Source organism: Bos indicus x Bos taurus, chromosome 14 (genome assembly GCF_003369695.1).
Source record: "Bos indicus x Bos taurus breed Angus x Brahman F1 hybrid chromosome 14, Bos_hybrid_MaternalHap_v2.0, whole genome shotgun sequence".
NCBI lineage: Eukaryota > Metazoa > Chordata > Mammalia > Artiodactyla > Bovidae > Bos > Bos indicus x Bos taurus.
In genome coordinates this window covers 23,375,781-23,380,079 of record NC_040089.1, presented here as the reverse complement: position 1 = coordinate 23,380,079, position 4,299 = coordinate 23,375,781, and the positions used below count along the sequence as shown (strand labels likewise).

At 45.2% G+C, this 4,299-nt stretch overlaps 1 protein-coding gene across 5 annotated transcripts in view; it reads left to right on the top strand.

The window, feature by feature from the left end:
• The first annotated feature begins 38 nt into the window (after window positions 1-38).
• The window catches only part of TMEM68 (transmembrane protein 68), a 35,850-nt gene continuing 31,589 nt past the window's right edge, over window positions 39-4,299 (top strand). For 3 of the 5 annotated variants that reach the window (XR_003514436.1, XM_027561006.1, XM_027561008.1), the window contains exon 1: window positions 76-201. The gene's annotated coding sequence lies outside the window, so the exon portion shown is untranslated. Of the gene's footprint in view, window positions 202-4,299 lie in introns of all 5 variants that reach the window. The other 2 variants (XM_027561005.1, XM_027561004.1) reach the window with 2 other exon arrangements.

Below are 4,299 nucleotides of genomic sequence, written 5' to 3'. Positions count from 1 at the left end.
GGCGGTACAGGAAAGGGCGGGACGACGAGCGGTGTAGCACAAAACACTGTCCGGGATGCAGCCGGCGCTTGGCTTTTCCCTCCCGCGTCGCTCGGGAAGAACGGCTGCTCGAGTCTCCGCTTCCCTGGGTGAGCCATTGAGGAGCTCCCGCCGCTGCTCCAGGGTGAGGGCGAGCCGAGCCGCCTCTGCTTTTCGCTCTAGGTGCGTCGTCCACGTCTGGGCTTCCTCGAACTCTGCGCTCCTCGGCCCCCGGCCAGTCTCCCGGGCCGCGCCTCCAAGGCTGTGCGTCTGGTCTTACGGGGCCCCGCGGAGTCCCCAGGCTCCCCCTGGACTCGGGGTTCGGCTCGGGCCCCGGAGTGGCCGGCAGGGGAGGCCCTGCCTGGGTGACAACGAGCCGGTTCACCTTGGCCTGCATCTCCCCCCGCCACTCCCCAACGCGGGTTCGGCGGGTGTGGCCTCCGCTTGGGTTGGGGGCGAGGTGTCTCCGCTCCCTGCCTGCCTCCGGGGCCGCTCTGATGGGGATGCTAGTGGCACCCCTTTGTGTGATGTTGGGGAGGGGGCCGCGTCCGGCTCGGAGGGAGTCCTGGTCGATGCCCTTCATACCACCTTCGTGACCAGGGCGGGCCACTTGACCCCCCGAACCTGTCTGTAAGAGTCTGTAAATAGGAGTGATGAGTAGCACCTGCTTCGTAGGGCGGTTGGGAAGATGGAAGAGAACCATGAGCATCAGACTTCTCACCAGAGCTGTTAATAGTCTGGGTGGGTACCTACTCTGGAGGCGCCTGGCACTGTCTCGGTCTCCGAATTTTGCAGCCTGTAAGACAGGACTGCTGATCAGTACTTAAAGATACGTATGTCCAAACCAGGATGTGGAAAACTGGATCAGCTCTGCTGAATTTGAAAAAAGCAATGCTTGGCATTGGTTGAGATCGCCCAGGCACGTTCATACTTGAAGCTTGTGGAGCACTTAGGACTTGGTTTGTGCTGTGGGCCCTGAAGTTGGTTTGGTATTCCTTCCTACTCCAGGGGATCTTCCCAACCCAGGTATCGACCCCCCTTCTCTTGGGTCTCCTGCGTTGGTAAGCGGATTCTTTATCACTGAGCCACCAGGAAAGCCCAGAATAAGTAAGAGCTGGAATGAAATCCAGAGGTTTAGAATGGCCCCTCATGTTCTGGCTGCTTTTACTGGTCGGTGGAAGTAGAAGTTGAATATTCAAATGAAGTGTTTATTCCCTGATCGTTTGTTGTGGTTCAGTTGAGTCCGCCTCTTTGCGACCCCATGGTTGCAGAATGTCGGGCACCTCTGTCCTCCATTATCTACCGGAGTTTGCTCTAATTCATGCCATGCCTCCTTACTGCTTTCTTACTCATGTTAGTGACTCAAGAAGATAAGAGTGCTGCACAATTACAGATACACTAGTATGGATGTGTAACATTTGGGGGATAAGGGCAGTTAAAAAAATAAGGGTAGAACATCAATTATCAAACAGAGTGGAAGATTTTAACTAGGAATCGAGGGACATTCTAGGATTGAAAAAGAAATACATCTTGAAAGGGAATTCGGCCAGAACTTAAAGAGTCTGAAGCTTGAAAGCCAAAAGATAAGATGGTTGATTTTGCCAGATAGCATAACTGAAATATTAGATAACCAAACTTCTGCTCTATTGATGGTTTGAAGTAGAATGCTTATTCACTGAAACAGTGTGAGAGCCCTGTTAAACCATTATGAAATACACAAAAAGAAAAAGGGAAAATTAATTAGTGTTTCAGTGAGTATTTCTTGTAACTGGCATTTTCAACATATCTGCAATTTGGCTCCTATACTAAAAATAAGAAATGAATCTGCTACCATCCATGGTGATGAAAATACTGGTAATGATTGAAAAAAAGAAGAATAGATTTATTTCCTGAAGGTTTTATAGAAAACAAAATAGCCCTCTGTTTTACTGGTTTTTGAAATATTCTCATTTTAACATCTACAAAGTCAGTTACTGTAAATGTTCCTCATCAGCAACATCGACATGCTGATATTTCAACTTGGCAGCTTTTCCTCACAAGTTACATGAATTCCAGATGGGAAAGTATATGATACATAGAACTGTGTGTCATTGGAGAGTTTTTTTGGGGGGTGGGGCTTAGGAAATACTCTGGAATCTTGGTAACTAAAATAAATCTCCTCCAAAACATCTTTTAAACAGGGATAGTTTTTATTGGATGAAAATAAAGTGGTAGGGAGTCATGTATAGTCTGTGGCAAATTGGAGGGGGCAAAGGGCCAGGCAGAAGTAGAGGAAAGAGAAATTACAGTGTTAATATTTTTAGCCTTTGTGTCAGAGAGGGAGTGAGACTTAAAAAGTGTAATGAAAATCAAAGTAGAAAGTAGGAGGACTGGGTTTTAATTTTGACTCAGTTTTTCACTGAATTAGTTTAGTAACTGGGTAAGTCTACTTGGCTTTCTGTTTTTAACTTTTCTGCACAATTAAGAGGTGGTATTCATTGAGATCTAAAGCTATTTTCTCATTTTCTTACGAGTATTCTATCAGCTCAAAAGCTTGTTATTTAAATTCCTTGGTTAGTTCTCTCGCGAAAGAACTCTATCTTGGTCCATATTTTTGTTAAAGATTTGGATGAACAAATTCACCTCTACCTGTATTTAGTTAGCCAGCATTGCTTAGGTGACTAACATGTCCTGGGCATATTATCCTAAGTACTTTTGCATATGTTTTCTCATATAACCATCTATTTTGTTTACTGATACATTCCTGTGTTTAGAATAGTGCCCAGCACAAACTACATACTTGCTTGATGGCTATTGAATACATGAATTCATAGTCAGTGATGTAAGTCTTCTTCGTGCCATCCTCTTTCTTGTACGCTGTATTCTATCCCCTCTGGCCCAGGTCCCAGCAGTTATCTTCTCTCTTGATCATCCGTTTCTCGTTCACCCATTGACACATCATCATTGGTATTAAAAACTGCAGTAGTTTGATTCATGGTGAGACAACAACAAACTTGACCCACATTCCCCACCAACCTGTTTTTCTGTGCCTTTACGCAACAGCATTCCTCTCCAGTTCATTCCCTCCCACTCTTTCTTAAACTTACTTCACCTTTTATCCCCCACTGAATCAAAACTGTTCTAACAGGGCTGGCCAGTGCCTCTGTGTTGTGAAATCCAAGGATCACTTATCATTCCTCATCTTACTAGACCTCCCAGCATCATTGAGGACTCCTCCTTTCTTATTCTGATGTCCATGATGTCGCTCCTGGAAGGAGGATATTAGTTGCTCATTGGCTTCCCAGCTTCTAAAATGTTGAGGGCCCCAAGGCTCAGTCATGGAAGCTTTTTTATTTTATGTTCATTCCCTAGAGGAATATTCTTTAGTTTTCCAGTTCTCAATACTGGTCTATATATTGTTGACTCCCAAATGTATTACTCTAGCCCTGACCTTCCTGTGAAACTCTGCTGTGTCCAGCTGCCTGTTGAACATCTTCACTTGGATGTCCAGTACAACCTGGACGTGTTCAAACCTGAATTCCTAATGGCCAGGATTTCCTGGGATGCCTAAACCTGTTCTTCCAGCAGCTCCCTCTTTTTACAAGCAAACTGATTATAGTCATGCTTGTTTAGTGCTTTTCTGGTGGAAGGCACTCTTCTAAGCTTTGTTCACAACAGTCTTATTCAGTTCAGTTCAGTTCAGTCGCTCAGTCATGTCTGACTCTTTGGACCCCACAGACTGCAGCATGCCAGGCTTCCCTATTCATCGCCAACTCCTGGATCTTGGTCAAACTTATGTCCATTGAGTCAGTGATGCCATCCAACCATCTCATCCTCTGTCGTCCCCTTCTCCTCCTGCCTTCAATCTTTCCCAGCATCGGGGTCTTTTCCAATGAGTCACTTTTTCTTATCAGGTGGCCAAAATATTGGAGCATCAGTCCTTCCAATTAATATTCAGGACTGATTTCCTTTAGGATTGACTGGTTGGATCTCTTTGCAGTCCAAGGGACTCTCAAGAATCTTCTCCAACATCACAATTTGAAAGAATCAATTCTTCAGCGGTCAGCTTTCTTTATGGTCCCACTCTCACATCTATACATGACTACTGGGAAAACCATAGGTTTGACTAGATGGACCTTTGTCACAAAGTAATGTCTCTGCTCTCTAGGTTTGTAATAGCTTTTCTTCCAAGGAGCAAGAGTCTTTTAATTTCATTGTTGTAGTCACCATCTGCAGTGATTTTGGAGCCCAAGAAAATAAAGTCTGTTCCTGTTTCCATTGTTTCCCCATATATTTGCCATG